Raw genomic sequence first — 20,023 nt, forward strand, 5'->3', positions numbered from 1 at the left:
ACAGCTTCAACTTTCCCACTCAAGAAAATGCAGTTGGGAAGACTGCCGGGACCTGCTCAGGCCTATGGGGAAGAGATTCGTGCCGGAGACGACCGGCCTTTGGACCCCCGGGGTCTGTCCGGAGCCGCATAGATGCAGCCTGCTTGGGGAGGGAAAGCCGGCCTCCGCTTGCACCAGCTTGCGTTGCTAGGCTCTCACGTTGAACTTGGCTTCCCCGCGGTTGCCCCGGACGACCGTCTCGGCCAATCGCCGCGCGGCTTGCTGGGCCGTGGGCGCGGCCCGCGGTTGCCCCGGCAACTCCAAGCAACAGCTCGGGAGAAGTGGCTGCTGGCTAGGCTGCGGAGCCCGGCGCTCCGGGCGGTGCGGAGCGGGCCGGGGAACCTGGGCGCCCCCGCCACCCCCACAACTCAACGCCCGCTGCTGCCTGTGAGTTCGGGCTGCGGGAGGGTCGGGGGGCCGGGCTCCGGCTCGGGGAGGCTGGGTCTGGGGAACGGGCGGGTGATCCGAGCGAGGGGCGTGCGGACCTGGAGTCAGCCCCTCTTCGGCGGCAGGGGTCACGTTGGCCTCGTTCCCACCTCCACCCCTTCTTTACTCCGGATGCTGGAGCCTCCTTTGTGTGCTGAGCCTGGCTTGGGGGTGGGCTGGGTGCCCACGGACCCCAGGCTCCTACAGAAGGAGCACACAGACCCCAGGTTCCTGCAGAGGGCGCCCACGGACCCCAGGCTCCTACAGAGGGTGCACACGGACCCCATGCTCCTGGAGTCCAAGCGACAGGAGGCTTCGAGTCAGCTGGTCAGGACCGCAGGCGCCCTGAGGGCAGGCATTGAGCGGAAAGACCACACCGCGGGTGGGATTCTCACCCTGAGACTTCTTCCCCCCCCCCCTTTTGGAGGGCAATTGGGGTTAAGTAACTTGCCCAAGGTTATAAGGCTAGTGTGGGTGTTAAGTGTCTGAGGCTGGAACCGAACTCGGGTTCCCCTGACTCCGGGCCGACGCTTTACTCACTGCTACACCTAGCCGCCCCCCACCCTGAGACTTCTTATGAATAGCTAACATTTATATAGTGCTAATTAGGCGTCAGGGGCTTTACAATTACTAACTCATTTGATCCCCACAGCGACCCTGGGACTAGGTGCTATTATTACCCCTATTTTACAGATGAGGAAACTGAGGCAAACAGGGGTTAAGTGACTTGTCCAGGGTCACACGGCTAGGAAGTGGCTGAGGCAGGCATTGAAATTGGGCCTGGAGTTCTACCCACTGCACCACATAACTGCCCCTACATAACCTGTATACTCTTAGGCAAGTGTTTTGGAGACCATAGTTCCCTGATCTGTAAAATGAGGGGAAGGGGATGGTCTTTGAGATTCCTTCTTGTTCTACATCCTTTCATATCCTAGGTCGTGACTTTCTTACAGCAGGACTGTAGATCTAGAGCTGAAAGGGACCTCGGAGGCCATTTAGTAGGACCTCCCATCCCCTGCCACCCCACATTTTGCAGACAGAGAAATTAAACTCAAGGCTTAGCCCCAGGCCCACTTTCTGCAGGATACATCTCCCAGTGTCCTCCTCCCAGCTGCTGGCATTCTCCCTCCCCTTGGAGATTACCTTCCATCCACTCTGTATCTGGGTGTTTACATATCGACATATGTCGCATATATGAGATAATATGCAAATAACAATGTACATGTAAGACCCATTGGATTGTGAATGCCTTGACCATTTGCTTTTTTTTTTTAACTTTCCAACTTAGCTTTTTAACTTTTAACTTTCTTTTAAACTTTTATTTTTATTTCCAGCACTTATTAAGTAAGCCTAGCACATGAGAAGGAAAAGGAGTTATAATGAAGGTATATGGGTATGTTGAGTGATTGCCCTGGAAAAACTGGTGGAGAGTTAATGCACGTGTTGGGGGAAGGGCAAGGTGTGTGTTTGTGTGTGTGTGTATGTGTGTGTGTGTGTGTGTGTGTGTGTGTGTTGAGTAAGTGACTCACCCAAGGTCACACAGATAGCAGGTGCCAGAACCGGGATTCGAATCCAGCTCCTCTTTGAATCCAACATTTGAATAAACTAAGGGTTTTCAGTGCACTTTGCAATTATTGTCTAATTTGATATTCACAACAGCTGTAGGAGGGAGGTACGATTATTATGTCTATTATACAGATGAGGAAAATGAGGCACACCAAGTCAAACTTAGTCATTAAGATATCAGAATAGAGGAGAGACAAATCAAGGCTGACTATAAGGCTGTATACCTAGGTGACCCGAAGGATCATGGTGTCATCTAAAAAAGTGTGGAAGTTGGAGGAAGGATAGGTTTTGGGGGAAATATAATGAGTTCACTTTTTTTATATGTTGAATTTGTGATGCTCTATGGGATGTCTAATGGAAACTTCAATTAGACAGCTGGAAATGCAAAACTAGAGTCCAGGAAAGAGATGAGGACTGGGCATATAGATTAGAGCATCATCTGCATAGAGATGGAACAAATGAAATGATAAAGGGAGAGAATGTAGAAAGAGGAGAGAGGGTCCAGTACACCTGTGTGGGATGCCCACACTTAACTTAGAGAACGAGGATGATGAGTCAACAAAGGAAATAGGAAAGGAGTAGTCAGGAAGCTAGGAGAGCTCAGAGAGAAGGACCATGGAAGCCAAATGAGGAGAAAGAGTGTCTGCAGACATTTTGGTCCTCAGTGTCAAATGTTACGGAGAGATCAAGAAAGAGGAGAACTGAGGAAAGCTCATTGCATTTAGCAGCTAAGATTTCTGTGGCAACAGATTGACAAGTGAGTGGGAGGTGAAGAAATAGAGGCAAATAGTGTAGGTACTCTTGGCTTGAGAAGGAAAAGAGACAGAAGGTGCTAATGGCAAAGCTCACTCAAGTGAAGTGTTCTGAGAATGGAGGAGAGCTGGGCACATTTGAAAGTGGTGGAAGGGGAGTCAGTAGATAAGGAAAGATTGTAGATGAGAGAAAAGGAGGGATTGATCAAGGGTGCAAGCTCCCAGAGGAGATGAGAACAGAGGGGAGAGAGAAGAGTATTGGACTTGGCAAAGAGAAGGCCCAGTTCTTCATCAGAAGTTGGAGAAAAGGAGAAAATGGAGGATGCTGAGGAATTTCGAGGTGTGGAGTTGGGGAAAAAGGGAGCTCATCATGGTTTCTGTTTTCTCAGTAGAGTAGGAGGGCAAGTCTGCTCTTGAGGAGGGGAGAAAAGGTGGTATAGGAAGTCTGAAGAGAAAGAAGAAAGTTCATAATGGCTGTTGTGGAAGTTGTGATAGACCATTAAGCTAGGAAGGGTAAAAATGTTGCTGAGCAGCACTGAGGAACCAGTTGAGATCTGAAAACATAAATTTGTAGGAAACCTAGTTGATGTGGTCCTGTAACTTTTTTTCCTCAGCAGTATTTAAGTAGGAATGAAGAAAGTACATGATGGGGGAGGGGGAAGTAGACTAGGGTTTGGTTTGACAAAATACATTGTTAGTGTGTGGTTGAGTGAGTCAAGCATGCTGTTATGGATGTGAAGGGAGAGCAAAGGGGGGGCAGAGCAGAAGTAATAGATTGGGAGAAGAGGGAAGAATGGAGAGACAGGAGGGGACTCATCTAGACTAAAAAGTAGGTTTGGGAGGCTTGTGTTAGAAGGAAAGATTGAAGGATAGGCAATGGTGGTGACAAAATTATTGAATTTATTATTGGTTTATATTCTAGCAATGGAGAAAATCCTAGGAAATAAATCTTGTCATCTAGATGGACAGTGATCTTACAAAGCTCATTGATTTTAATAGTATTATGGGAAATTTAATGATTCTATATTGGAGACCTGAGGAGAGTGATTAAATTTCAGAATACAACTGAATGGAGGCAGTATTACAATTATACTCAAGTGAATATGGCATTTCATTTATATGAAAACACCCTCCTACAGTGCAGATGTCAGCCCCTTCATGCCTGACCATCCTGTGCTACTTTGTTCATGTCTTTCTATCAGGTAGTGGTGAATAGTCGGCCTGATGTTCAGGGAACTGTTCTTCCTTCTTCTTGACCTTAGAAGCATGTGCTTTCCAGTGGCTATGCCCACCCCTGGACATGTGACAGCTCATTTTTCATTCATATGTTTCCTTAATGATTTTCTTTACACTGATTCTTCATAATTCTTTTTTTTTGTAATATGTTGCAACCTCCTCATGCCCCCCCCTGCCTCTTCATTGTTATTTGAGTGATCCTTAATTTCAGTTTACTGAAGAATGTAGTCTTCCATTACTTACTACCCTATGAAAATGCTGGAAGCATATTGATTTAAAAAATCTAGGCCTTTGTTTCAGGGAAAAGTTTGGGGCCATTAAAATAATTTTACAGTTTCCCAAGGGTAATTCAGTCTTTTTTTTCTCTTTCTCTTCATTTCTCTTTTTGGGACCAATTAATCGTTCATTTGCAGTGCTCCTTGATGACAGATATACTGATGAATGAGTGTCATTGGTTGTTGTATTATTCATAATCCATCAATTACTACTTTAATGCCTCATTGTAGCTTGGAGTTGACCTTAGTGGTATAAATTTTGGTAGATTCCACCATATCAGAAAGGCTTCAAGTATCATTCCCACATTACACCAAAAGCCAAGCCTAGCCAAGTACAGAGAGGCTCTTAACCAGTGGTCAAGACACTCGGTGATGAATTCTTTGGCTTTTGTAATAGATAGACAAAGAAAAATACAGAATGGACCTCAGTCCTTATCCCCTATCCTGACCCCTTCCCCCACCCCCCAATCTGGAATACATTCCCTTCTCACTCCTAGTAAAGATCCTACTTCCTTCAAGGCTCAGCTCAGGTGCTTCCCTGAAAGGCCTTCCCCGATTACCACAATTGCTGGGACTCAGAATCACAGCATTTCAGAGTTGAAAGGCAAATTGGTTACTATTGAATCCAGCTTATACCTTCAAAACAACCTCTGCTGCAACATTTCTGCCTCTACGTTGATAGTGACAAAGTGGTTAAAGAAGAGACAGGGACTGCTGAAAATCAGTTTTTGGATGACTTACAAACATGAACTTTGCTGCTACTCTAAATGTGAACTCTTGTTCAGTGACTGCATCCTGTGAACATACCACTGGAGGAACGGAAACATACAAATCTCGACATTCTCATTATAAATCAAACCAGAAAACAGAAGGAAGTTCTGAGAAGTTGGGAATGGGAAGATGACTCACAGGTTGTCCTCGAAAGGAGAAGCAAATAGGGTTGGCTAGGTGGCACAGTGAATAGAGCACTGGCCCTAGAGTCAGGAGGATCTGAGTTCAAATCCAGCCTCAGATGCTTGACACACTTACTAGCCATATGACTTTGGGCAAGTGACTTAAACCCAACTGCCCTTCAAAAAAGCAAAAAAGAGAGAGAGAGAGGAGAAGCAAACAAAGGAATAGCCGGAGCTAGTTTTATTGTGCATCTAAAGGTAATAAGAAACATTATTTTGTAGGACAATTGGTCATCTTGAATTGTGGCGCTCATCATAAGCATTTGAAAAAAACCACACACGTTGACAATTATTTCATTTTATATACTGACATCTGTTGCAGAAGAATAAGAGGTTGAGAAGTTCTAAGATCAGCTCAGTAATATCCTCCAAGTTACATCACCATATACTTTAATGCTCGGTGACAACTGGTGAAGTTGGCAATTGATATGTTGGAAAATATAGTTCAAATGCTCTAAATCATTAATAATTAGACAAGTGCAAATTAAAACAACTCTGAAGTGCCACCTTTCACCTATGAGTTTGGTGAAGATGAAAAAAAGGAAAAAAGCAAATGCTAGGGGGAATATGGGAAAATAGGCAGATCCATGCACTGTTGGTAGAGCTATGAACTAGTATAACCATTTTGGAAAGTAATTTAGAATTATACCACCCAAATTATTAAAGTGCCCATAGCCTTAACCCAGCCATACTGCTACTTGGTCTATACCCCCAAAGAAGTTAAAGAAAGAGCAAAAGGACTCATATGTACACAAATTTTTATGGCAGCTCTTTTTGTAGTAGCAAAGGATTGGAAACTGAGGGGATGCCCATCCATTATGGAATGGCTGAACAAATTATGGTTTATGAATGTGATAGAATACTATTGTGCTATAAGAAATGATGAAGGGAATGGTCTCAGGAAAACCTAGGAAGACTTGTATCAACTGATGCAAAGTGAAGTGAGTAGAACCAGGGAAACCATTTATATATTAGCAACAATATTGTAAAGATAATCAGCTTTGAAAAACTTAGCAACTCTGAACAATACAATGACTAACCACGATTCCAAAGGACTTATGGTGAAATATGCTATCCACCTCTAGGTAGAGAACTGACAGACTCAGATTGAAAATTGAAGCATATGTTCTTTTCTTTTGCTTTATTTATTTATTTTCCAGACATAGCTAATGTGGGAATTTGTTTTGCATGACTGTACATGTTTTTTATTAATTTATTTTATACCTAAATATTAAAACTTAAATACACAAGAAAATAAACAGAAATATAAACTTAAATTTGAAATAAGAAAAGAAAAAAATTGCCATGTTCACAGCAGAACATGAAAAAGAATTCAAAATATATAGCAATAAATTTCCATTTCAAGAAAGCCTACATAATAAATATTACATATTGTGTTCAGAGCTGTCAATCTCTTCTTTGCTTCCTTGTAAGTTTTCTTTTGTTTCTTTGTTGTGCACTTTTTACTTTTTTCTCTGCCTCCTACCAAGAAGGCTACAATTGAGTGTAGATATTATATGTATATATACACATACATACATATATACACACACACATATATACATACAAACATGCATACATACACACAAAGATATATGCATTCATATGCATATACATATATTTATAACATACATATCCTTAGATATCTATAGTCATACTTATATATAGACATATAGATTCATATGCATCTATATAAGACTATACTTATTTGTCCTCTGTTTCTCTGAGGATGGATAACCTCTTCCTTCATAAGTCCGAGTCTTTACATATTTTTCTAAGTATACCAACTTATCATTTCCTACACCATGGCAATATTTAAACCTTATACTGTCTAGTTATTTTAAATAGTCTGAAACAATATTGAGTAATATGGCTGACACATAGAGTAGTTTCCCTATTTTTCTTTTTTGATTAAATCTATTTTAGCTTTAACTTTGTCTGAGATCATGATTACTACTCCTATTTTTTTCTAATAAATTCTACTCCTGATCTTTATTTTATGTTTCAGTGTATCTCTTATTTCCTATCCCTCCTGACTCCTCTACTTTACTTCTACATACTATCTTGTGCTCCTATTACTTAAGCTAAGATCCATCCCTTATCCTTCCATTCCCATTAGTCTAAATATCCTTCTATGCCCTCCCTTATCCTATTCCCAGAAAATCTTTCAAGTGTCAATCAGTGGATTTTTTCTTCTCCCCCCACTTAATAGTTTTTTCTAATTACATATAAAGATAGTTTTCAACATTCACTTTTATAAGATTTTGAGTTCCAGATTTTTTTCCCTCCCTCCCCAAGAGAGCAAGAAATCTGATATAGGCTATACATGCACAATCATATTAAACATATTTCCACATTAGTCATGTTGTGAAAGAAAAATCAGAACAAAAGGGAAAAACCACATGAAAGATAAAAGAGAAAATAGTATGCTTTGATCTGCATTCAGACTCCATAGTTCTTTCTCTGGATGTGGATAGCATTTTCCATCATGAATCTTTTGGAATTGTCTTAGATCCTTTCATTGCTGAGAAGAGATAAATCTGTCAAAGTTGGTTGTTGCACAATGTTGCAGTTACTGTGTATGATGTTCTCCTGGTTCTGCTCATTTCACAAAGCATCAGTTCATGTAAGTCTTTCCAAGTTTTTCTAAAATCTGCTTGCCCCTCATTCCTTATAGCATAATAGTATTCCATAACAATTATATACCATAACTTGTTTATTCATTCCCCAATTGACTGACATCTCTTTAATTTCCAGTTCTTGGACACCACAAAAAGAACTGCTATAAATATTCTTGTATGTGTGGGTCCTTTTCCTTTTATGATCTCTTTGGGATTACATACCTATTAGTGATATTACTGGATCAAAGGGTATACTCAGTTTTATAGCCCTTTGGGTATAGTTCCAAATTGCTCTCCAGAATAGTTGGATCAGTTCACAACTGTGGTGGATTTTTTATATTTCTACTTTCCCTTCATATTCTAATGCTTCAGGACATTTTTCTTTATTTCTTATATTATTATATCAAGATTCTCTTTTTTTTGATTGTAGCTTTCAGGTAGTCTGATTATTCTTATGTTTTTTTTTCTTGATCTATACTCTAGATCAGTTATTTTTCTTATGAGACGTTTCACATTTTCTTCAATTTTTTTATTCTTTATATTTTGTTTTATTATTTCTTGGTCTTTTATAACTTCATTGGCTTCCCCTTGCCCAATTCTAATTTTCAAGGAGTCATTTTCTTCCTTAAGATTCTGTATCTCCTTTTCTAATTGGTTGGCTTTTTTTTCAGAATCTTTTTTTTTCTTGGATTGTGATTATTTTTTTAATTTTTTCCCTCAATCTCTATCATTTGATTTTTAAAGTCTTTTTAAAGTTCTTCTGTGAATTCTTTTTGGGCAGGTGACCATTTAACATTACTCCTTGGGGTCAGAGAGACTTTTTTGGTTTCAGCGTCCTCCTTTGAAGATGAACCCTGGGTACTTCTCTATTACCATAGTAACTCTCTGTGGTTGGATTCTTTCTCCTTTGCCTGCCTTAAAAAAAATTGTAGCACTATATTTTTTAATCATCTCTAGTCCTGGGGTACGGGAAAGATGGTGCCTTTTTCCTCAGATCTCACTTCCATTCTCCCCTTTGGCCTGAAACTGGAAGCAAGACTTTGAGCCTCCTGTAAGTGCCCACAGCCAGCTGTTTCCCTGCCCCACTGCTTCTACACTCAATAGACATGTGCTGGAGCTGCATCTCAGCAGCATTGATGGGTCTGGTGTTCCTTTATAGCAGAGGCTCCCTCAGTCTTCCCCGGCTCAAATGCTGGATTCCCTACACTGTCCAGGAGGTAAAAGTTCCTGTGACTGGGGCTGAGGCTACTTTCCAACCCAGCTAACCCCAGGGTTCAATTCTTGCAGGTTCAACAGGACTAGCTGGGAGGTGTTTACTCTTCATAGGGACCAGACCTCAGTTCTGCGATTTTTCTTCAGCTCTTCTCCAATTGTCCCAGGACGACCCCTGTTCTACCCCTACTCTTATTTATTTTTACTGCCCTATGTTTGCCCTGAGGTGCTATTTTATCTTGTTTGTGGGGGAAATCTAGAGAGCTTGGAATTTTCTGACCTCCACCATCTTCCCAGAATTCTCCTGACTACATATTTGTAATGGGTTTTGCTTCCTTGCCTTCTTAATGGTTGGGGAGGGGGAAATCATTTGGAACTGAAAATAAAATTGAATTTCAAACGAGGAAAATATGGTTCAGGAATAAGGAAGAAATAGACCACAAAGGATTTCCACATGATGAATACTCTTTGGTGATGGAATTAGGAGACTCTAAACATGGGGAGCTCTCATGGTAAACATGAAATGAATGTGATTACATTTTTTCCAGCTTCAATTTCCTTTAAATATTTTTTAAAATTTATTAATTTGTTTGTTTACTTTTAGTTTACAAGATTCAATTCCACAATTCCTTGAGTTTCAAATTTTCTCTCCCTCCCCCCCCCCCACCATGGCAGCATACAATCAAGTATAGGATCTGCAAATACTTTCACATTACACATCAGTCAGGTTATAAAGAAGGATTGTATCAGATGGAATGAACAGTGGGAAAGAGGAAACAAAACCAAACAAGAAAAAGCGAAAGAGCAGGTAGTTTGCTTCAATCTGGATTCAAACTCAGTTCTTTCTCTGAATGTAGACATCTCTCTCCATCGTGAGTCTTTTGGGGTTGACTTAACCCTGCATTGCTGAGAAGAGTCCAGTCTATCAAAGCTGGTCATCACACATACATTGTGTCTGTAATTGTGTGCAAATTTCTCCTGGTTTTGCTCCTCTCACTCAGCATCAGTTTCTATAAGCCTCTCCAGGTAAGTATGAAGTCCATCTACTCCTAGTTTCTTATAGCACAATAGTATTCCATTACATGCACATACCACAACTCATTCAGCCATTCCCCAATTGATGGGTACCCCCTTAATTTCCAATTCTTTGCCACCATAAAAAGAGCTGCTATAAATATTTTTGTACACATGGGTCTTCCTCCCACTTCTATGATCTCTTTGGAATATGATTACATTTTGATGGATAGGAAGTGACTTATTACTGATGGGCAAGTCATTCTTTTCAAGCCACCAACTTATAAGAATAAAAATAGAAATTCATATAAAAAGTGGGAGAAAGAATGGAAGTGAGAAGAGAGCCAGTGTATAATTAAAATGACTCCAACTTGACTTATTTAAATAAACTGTTAATACCAAAAAATGGCAAATGAGTAGAGGACAGGACATAGACACCAGTTACAGTGATTACTTTCAGAAGTTTAACCGATACAAATCAATGACCAAAAGTAGGAAAGCAAAAGAACCTAAAAACTGCCTTAGTCAGCAAACATTTGACTAAATTGTAAAATAGAGAGAGATAGGAGCCAAGGGAGACATCACTTCAGAATATAAACACATTTATAAAACCTTACAGAAAGGGATGCTAGCAGAGTATTTAACAATATCTACTCAGGAAACAAGAGCGGAAGGGGAAAAAAGCCAATTTAAACTTTATAAGGACTCAATCAAGAAGTTAACTGGAGGGCTAAATTATAAGGATAAAACGTTAGGGAGGTCAGTGAATAAAAGATGTAAAAGATTTGTAAAGATTTTTTACATAAGAAACTCTTTTCACTACCAAGAGTAGTGGGGAGCTTCCATGTTTGGATCAAAACACTACAGACTGAGATGTGCTTACAGAGAAAGTGGCATTGAAGAAATCAAAGGTGGTAAAGACATATGAACTAGACCAAATAGAGCCAGAGGGAGATTGTGCCAAAGGCAACATATTTTTGAAGGCATTGAGGGATCTGGTATCTGGAGGAGGGGAAAATACTAAAGTTATGGGGGGGGAATTCAAATTCAAACCACGTTATGACAAAAAAAAAACCGACGAGAATAATCAATAACTGCTGAACCATCTGACTACATTTCTATCTACACAAAATTGTGATGAAAATAATTGATGTACATAAGGGCATCTTTGATGGTTATCAGGAAACAGTAGTCAGTCAAAAAGTATTTAAGTACTTACTGTGTGATAAGCTCTAAGGATACAAAGAAAGGAAAAAAGGAGGTTACCTGTTCTCCAGGAGCTCATAGTCTAGTGAGGAAGATGACATGTAGACAGTTATGTACAAATGAGACAGAAAGGATTAATTGGAGATAATCAACAGAGAGAAAGCACTAGCATTAAGAGGAATTGGGAAAGGCTTCTTGTGATAGATAGGATTTTATCTTCGACTTGAAGGGACAAGCCTGGAAAGGTAGGAAGGGTTTTGAATGCCAAACAGAGGATTTTAATTTGCACCTGGAAGTGAAAGGGAGCCATTGAGTTTATTGGGTAGGGAGGGCATGATATGGTCATATGTGAATTTTAGGAAGATGAATGAAAGATGGACTAGAGTGGAGAGAGATTTGAGGCAGGGAGACCAATCAGGGGGCTATTGTAATAATCTAGGCAATAAAAGGTGTTGAAGGGCTAGACCAAGGTATTTTCAGAGTCAGAGGAGAGAAGGGGAAATCACTGTGAAGGTAAATGAGATGTCCAATAGTCAGCTGGATATGTGAGTTTAGAAGTTAGGAGAGAGATTAAGGATGAATATGTAGATTTGAGAATCCTCAGAATAAGGATGATCCATGCAAGATGATGAGGTCACCAAGAAAAATAATATCTATATAGAAGAGAAGAGGGCTCAGGACAGAGCCCTAGGGGACACTCAAGTTTAGGGGCATGACCTGCCCAAAGATCCAGCAAAGGAGACTGAGGAGTGGTCAGACATACAGGAGAACCGAGAGAGAGGTTAGTGACTCACACACAAAAGAGAACTAACTAGCACAAAGAAGAGAGGTCAAGAAGGTTAAGTATCGAGAAAAGGCCATTGAATTAAATGGCCAGCAAGTGGCCATTATAGGGGGGGGGATTGGAGCAAGTATTTGATTATATCTTCTCAGAAAACAGGAGGAAAGGAGGGAAAACAGTTTAAAATTTAGAAGGGACTCAGCAAAGCAGTGAACTGGAGGGCTTTTAAGGATGAAATGAGATTTTTGGTGACTTTAGAGAGAGATGTTTTGGTTTGGGTGATGAGTTGGGAAGCCAGATTGTAGGAAGTGAGAGAGTTAGAGAAAAGGAAGTGGAAGGCAGATAGCCTTCTCAAGGAGTTTTGCCACAAAATGGAGAAGACATACGGGATGATTTCCAATGGAGTTGGATAGATCAAGTGGGAGCTTTTGTGGATGGTGGAGATATGGGCATATGTATAGACAAAAGGGAAGTAGCCAGTAGATAGGGATAGAAGACGTATAGTGGCAAGGAGAGCAGGGACGATCTGCTAGAAAAGATGGGATGGAATGGGATCTCTTGTGCAGGTAGAAGGGCTTGCATTGGCAAAGAGAAGGCCTACCTTTTAATATAAGACAAATGAAGGAGGAAGTGGTGGTATCTGAGATGAGATGAAGAAGGAAGGAGAGAGGGTTTTTAGTAAATGGCTTCAATTGTTTTTCTATGAAATATGAAGCAAGGTTTGTAGCTGAGAGGATGGGGAGAGGGGAGCATGGAAGAATAAAAAAGATTTGGAAATGTCATCGTGGTGAGTTGAGATAGTGGATCAGGTAGGGAGAGGTGGAAGGATTGCTTTGCTAACGTGAGTGTTCATTTGAAATTATGTGACATAAATTTGTAGCGTGGTTTTGTGATTTTCCTCCATCTTTTTTCAGTAGCATGTGAATGTGAGAGAATGATCCAGGGCTGAGGCTTGGCAGGGCAAGATCAATGGCAGGATCAATATCCAATGATAGGACAAGGTACTTGGGAGAAAAGGACAGTGTAAAGCTGAACTGGTTCACTAAGAGATCAAGATGGGGAAGGCAGGAGAGTGCACATGGTGCTGGGATGATGGTCTGGGAAAGAACTGAAGGGTGGAGGGATTTGAGTTTTTGGTGAGGATGAAGGATAGGGTTTGGGGTTGAAAGGTAAAGGGGATTTCAGAGTCCATGAATGTGTAAGAGAAACATTTGTGGGTAATGGCAAGATCCAGGGCATATGGCCATTGCCGTATATAGCTGAGGTGAGGTGGAGGAAGAGGTCAAGGGAAATGAGTAAATTGAAAAACTGGAAGGTTAGGGAATATCAATATGTATGTGGAAGTCCCCTACTATTATGAGGGCAGGAGTTGGGGAAGAGAGAAAGAGTGTAAGCCAGTTACCGAACCCATTGAGAAAAAAGAAGAATGTTCTGATGGTCAGTGGATAATAGCTACCATTGAGTGGTCGATATGGAGTTATTGAACCTCCTAGGAGGAGAAGGTGCTATGAGTTAGTGGAAGAGCTTGGATATGCCAGTGGGGGAGGAAGGAGAATTCCAACTCAACCAACAAGTCAGGGAATGAGTGAAAGCACAGATACTCCTGGAGAGAGTGTCCTGTGTCACCAGGTAGAACCAGGTCTCAGTGAGAGCTCGAAGATGTGGGAAAGGGAAAGAATGAAGATGAAAAGCAGGCTTTCCCAAGCAGTTTTTCATAGTAGACCACACCCATCATAGAGCTGATTGAAAGGTTTAGATTACAGGATCACACTGCGTATTTATTTTCTATTAACTAAAAACGAGCATTTGAGTCAGCAGAGCAAAATGATGCTTTCAAGGCTAAGTGTCTTGTACACAGGCCAGGGTTGTATTAGTTTCCTTGACAGTAATAACAACATAAATAACCTTGCTTGGTGACCCTAATATTATTTATATCAAGCTACACATGATGTCTGTTCACTGCAGATGCTCACCTCTGAACTGAAGAGACTCATCCCAGAGTCCAGGGTGAAGAGGGATTCCCTATAGATTTTGACATCTTACAGTGTCTTATTTACATGATATTGTATTGTGCAAATTACATCATCAAGTAACACATATGAAAACATCTGCAGTGATTTTGTTTGAAAAATATGGCCAACTTTTAAGCTTCTATGGAGATTTAAAATCCCTTAGTTTTCTGAATTGTAGAATACCTTGAAATGGTATGGGGAGGAACAGTTAGTCTGTTAAATATACTGTGATTTTTTTCTTTTTCTTTTTTTTTGTCTTAGAATACTGCAGAGCCTCCTAAATGAGATCCATAATAACCTGGAGAGTCTGGCCTGACTACCCACATAAGAAAACCCAAAAGGAATAGTACAATTAGCATCATTACGAAAGTCCAGGATGTACAATGATATAGTTGATAGGGGCCTTGGTCCAAATTCTGATTGACCCATATTAACTGTGTGACAGTAGTTAATTCAGTTAACCTTGTGGTGCCCTAGGCAATGCTCTAAAATTCTTAAGTTAGAGATGAGTTACTAGAGAGAGTTTCCATGCTGGGAGTCTCACTATGAAATCACAAATCCAAACCCATATATTTTGTAGAGAAGTTATATGGCCAGGGAGACCATTATCACCAAATGAGAGATTTAATTTTGAGAATTTTAAATTTTAATTTAATCACTTGAATTTTGAGAACTTTTAGGCCATCTCTCTACTTTTGGAATAATGATGTTACCAGATTTTATTTGGCCACTCTTGACATAAAGGGCCTTCATTCTACATTTTTAATTGTATTGGAAATTAAGTGAAGATAATTTCAGGGTCTATTCCTAGTAGAATTTAAACTTGAGAGAAATAACAAATAAAATGAAGCATCTGAAAACATCTGCAGTAATTTTATTTGAAAAATCTAGCCAATTTCCTAGCTTCTATGAGGATTTAAATTACCTTACTTTTCTGAATTGTAGAAGAGACATGAGCTCTGAAATAGTAGGGAAGAGCAATTAGTTTATTAAATGTTCTGGTTTATTTTTGGAAGGCCATCCATACATGTACTTGCTTCAGTGGTAAAAGGACCCATGATTCTGCCTGTTGGGATACTTCTTCCATGAACACAGATCACAAAGCCTTTCATGATGATGGTTTTAGGAGCTGTTGCTCCTCTCCCGTTTGCCCCTCATTAAACACCTAATGGGCAATATTCTGAATCTTTTCTGTACTTAGCCCCTTAGCCAGCCTGGTTTTTGAATGGTAGACTCCTGTTGTTGAAGGCAGCCAGGGAAGCCAGGACATGGAGGTGAAGAGGTGTGTGTAAGGAAGGGCCAACAGGCCCGTGTCCATGATTGTAGAGTACAGAGGGAGAATAGGGAGAGGAATGGGAGCCATGAATAAGAAGACTGGAAAAGTGGGAAGAGCTGGAGGACTTCTCTTTGATCTAGGAAGTGACAGGGCTCCTCTGGAGCCAGTAAGTAGGCAGGTGGGAAGGCGGTGATGGTTGGACATGCATTTTGGCCACTTCATGGAGGATGGATTGGAATCAGTAGAGGAGACTCTTGAGGATGAGAGATCAATGTGAAGGCTATTTGTAAATAGTCGAGGTCAGAGGTGTTGAGGGCCTTGACCTAGCCTGGGGGCTTTGTACTTGGAGACAAGCGGTCTTATGGCAGGGAGTTTTTCAAATTACAGTTGTGGTCCAAGTTACAGAACTGTGCTTGAACTGGTGATCTGTAGAGCATCAAATATATCATGGCAATTGCTTAGTTTTATGATAAATAATCCACCCAAGTTTTCCTCATTTTGGGGGGAGAATTTAAAATGCTTAATTAAAATAAATTTTAAGGTTAACCTATTTTAATTCAAGCCCCAAACTGTTATTACACATGTAGCTTTTAATAATACCATTGTGGTAAACATATTTCAAAACCAAGAAGGCAGAAATTTGTGTTCATGAAAGTAAAAATTATATCATTGCAAATACTGAAAAATTTCCTGGGTAATTAATGATGGGGGATGAATATTAAATGCATCCTCTAAGATTTAGTTGGGAAATGGAAGGAGAAGGACTTTTTATATTTCATTTCTATTGATATCTGATCCATGTCACTGTCAGAAAGAATTGAAGTTTAATAAAAAGTAATAACAGGGGTATGTAATCTAAGAATCCTAATTAATAACCTCAGCTCTACCAGACTAAGATTTTGTAATAAATTGTAGGCTGACAGTAGCTAAATTATAAAATATTACAGAGTCGTGAAAAGGCAATGTACTATTTCCCAATATGGCTAGGTTAGGTTAAAACAACTGACTCTTAGTGACAGGGAAAAATGAGAGTAGTACTTGAATCTTTGTATCTGTTGTTCATCATTTTTTGTTTTACACCACTGTTTGTAATTGCAATTACACAGATGGTTCCTAAAAAGATAATGTGTTCTTAGTAATTAAAACCCATTGGAAGCCACTTCCCCTCCCTAACGCCCAATTACACTGAATAGAACTTTGTAACACTGAGTCCTTCAGAGGAAAGGTGATCTGTAAACCCCAAAGTATTATTGGCATTATATTCCCGCTTCTATACTAGTCATTATAGACCCTACAGCTTGACCCCTGCCAAGTCGTCAGCTGGCAAAAATCTACCCCAGAACAGGTCTCATAGAGCACACATTTCCGGTCCCTTTTGTTTCACCACATCTTGTTCTTGTCACAAAAGAGCTATGTGACTAGGCTGCCTCAGACCAGGCCATTCGGGGCTTTCTGTGCAAGCTATGGCTGCTAGCGTATAGATGGATGTGTCATCTCTTTCTAACCGCAGGGAAAACTCCATGGAATTTCTGAAGAGAATCAGAGAATGCCTCTCACTTATCTTGTCCACAGAAACTAAAACTGTTAGCAGTTCTGCACAGGTTGCAATGAAATGTTTCAAATGATATAAGTGCTTTTTATCAATATGGAATAGAGAATTTGCTGTAAGTTCTAGTGAAATCTCTGAGAAGTTAGTCTTTCTGTTTTAATTCCCCTCCCTATAGAATTCACTCAAGGAGATGTGTTCAGCAAAGGTTCAGAGCTCTGAGAAAAAAGTTGATCTCTCTGAAAGAGGGCTTTGTGGCCAGTTGTTTCTGCCTTGAAATGAAGGTCCACCATGCAGTAAAATCTTCCCCATACAATTCAGTTTAATTCAATGAATATTTATGAAGGGCTTCCTATGTACAAGAGACTATGGTAGGCGCCATAGGGCAGTATGGTGTAGTGTCTAGAGTACTGGACTTGGGATCAGTAAGACCTGGGTTCAGATCCTGCTTCAGATCCTTACATGACCCTGGGCAAGTCATGTAGCACCTGTGTCTCAGTGTTCTTATCTGAAAAATGGCAGATTGGATTTGATGTTCACTTTCAGTTCTAAAGCCACGAACCTATACTAATTCAAAGAGGAGAAATAAAATGGGACAGCTTCAACCCTCAAAGAATGTGCATTCTGTTGATTGGCTATGTGAGGAGTGGGGGGCGTGGGGTCAAACAAGGCTTCACAGGGGAGGGGGAAACACCAGGGAGGGAGGGAGCACATTGCGAGGGAGGGACGGTCTGAGCGAATCCACAGAAGCCAGAGATGGGCCAGGGGGCATAGGGTGCTCTAAGGTAGAGTGTCTGAAGAAAGGCAAAAGCTTGGGCCAGAACCAGGCTTTGCCCCCAGGCTGCTGGCTCCTGGAGAGGCACATTATGGCGGAAACCCCAAAGATGTGTGTCTTCTGTGTGACACAAGAGATGGACCCAAGCTTACTTCTCCTGTTTCTAGGTACAATTTTTCTTTTGCACCCACAAGCAAGTGGTTATTTGCCAGTGCAATTAACCATCTGCACCTTATTATGAGGGCGCAGCTGGCTAATTGTGCTCAGAGGCATAGACCAGCAGGTTAAATTACTTATCTAAACAAAACCTTTATTTGTGGCTAGGGACACTGCCCTCTAAAAATTAGTCCCTAAATTTAACCGCTTCAGTCTTGGGTCACTAATTTTTTTTCCTTTGGACCTGAAGTGAACATAAATATATGAAGTTGTTATTCTCACAGCAAGGATGATTCATCAAGTAATTAGTTAAAGGTGAATAATTCTGAATACTGGGTCAAACCTGTTTGTTACTACTTAAGATGAGAACCAAACTTATTTCAAATTATTTTTGTCCTATTTTGGAAAGATGGTGTATTTTCTTTTATGTGCATCTATTCTTAGACATTTTTAAATTTCCTAATTCCAATTTTCATTAAATTTGAAAGCAACAGATTTAATAGCAATAGGTACACATGGGGAGGCATGGCTTTTGGTATTCAGCATATTTGAATGGACAGCTTTAAACACCATTTGTGACTTAATAATGAAGATGGTGATTATAGAGTTCTCTCCTCATGACCTACCCTGAGGACTCATCATGCCATGAAGCTGGTGCTGGTTCTCCAAGCCTGTGCCAGAGGACCTGCAGTCCTGTTCTGACCATTCCTGGAAAAATTTGAGGATGGACCCTAGGAGATGGGTGATTTCTCAAGGACCGATTTTGCAGAGTTTGGACTCTCTCATCCCTACATTAAGTCTGTCCATCAACAAGCACTTATTAAGGCTTACTGCAAGTCAGGCACTGAGAACACAAAGAAAGGCAAAAACAGCCCCTGCCCCCAGGATGGTGACATTTTCTGCCTTAGTTCTTCTTGAAGACGCTCTGCCGAGTTGTAGAGGCATCAACACTGATGACATCTTAGATCCTTGAGGAAATCGGAAGGGAAGGAACGGAGCAAGCATTTATTAAGGACTTACTATGTGCCAGACACAATGCTAAGCATTTGTATCCTTACAGCAAGGCTGGGAGGTGGGTGCTGCTATTACATCTGTATCTGTATCTCATTAGATCCTTACATCAACCATGAGAAGTAGGTGCCCATTTTACAGTTGAGAAAACTGAGGTTGATGGAAGGGAAGTGACTTGTCCAGGGTTGTACAGCAAGTGACTGTCCAAGGCTGGATTTGAACTCAGGTTTTCCTGACTCCAGGCCCAGAGCTCTATCCACGAGCCAGCTAGCAGCTCCTGAATTGTAGAGCAGTGGGGTCAAACATGCATAAGAATCCCTGCTGGCTGCTTATTGACTTAGAAAACCATACACTAACATTATTTACATTCTATTGTCTTTTTATTTATTTTGTTAAATATTTTCCAATTACATTTTAGTTTAGTTTGGGTTGTACTCCAAGAGTCCTTGCATTAGACACCTCTGTTTTATGTGCATTACTCTGAGAAAAGAATTCTTGATGGTAAAATCCTTGTGAAATTCAAAATAAGTCAACTATATGAAAATACTTCTTTTAAAAATTAGGCATTTCTTATTTGAGTAATAGTCTTACTGACCCCTACATCTGTTTTCCCTGATATCTTTTCTGCACATGAAACTTCCTTCAATTTATTAACTTCCCTGAATCTGTAGGGATTAAAAAATAATGTAGATAGAAGGAGAATCTGGCTAATAGTAATAACAATAATTAACATTTATATGGCGCTTTGAGGTTTGCAAAGCAGTTTACATGTCATTTTATTTGATTCTCACAATAGCCCTGGAGGGAGGGACTGTCTGTTATATGCAGCTAGTATGCTATTCTGAGGAAAGCTTTGGACTTTGATAGAAGATAAAGAGATGCCAGGGTCAGCTCGGTCACTAACAGCTGGGTAGCCATTGTGGATCCGAACAGTGGGAGTGTACTAGACGCTCTCCAAGGTACCTTCCTGCTCTGACACCATATGGTTTCTTTAAGAACTCCTATTTATCTGGGAGTCAATTGTGTTGCTGATGATATTGGAGGGGTGGGAACACAGATAATTTACCGAGTTGTATTAGACATTGATCTGGCTAGGCAATGTATTATTTATTAAATCATTTTTTCTGTTTTGAATAGTTTCTATTAAAGCAACTCCCCAGGAACTT

Source organism: Petaurus breviceps, unplaced genomic scaffold (assembly GCF_028583685.1).
Source record: "Petaurus breviceps papuanus isolate PSGF00001 unplaced genomic scaffold, PetGlider_PUasm1.0 182, whole genome shotgun sequence".
NCBI lineage: Eukaryota > Metazoa > Chordata > Mammalia > Diprotodontia > Petauridae > Petaurus > Petaurus breviceps.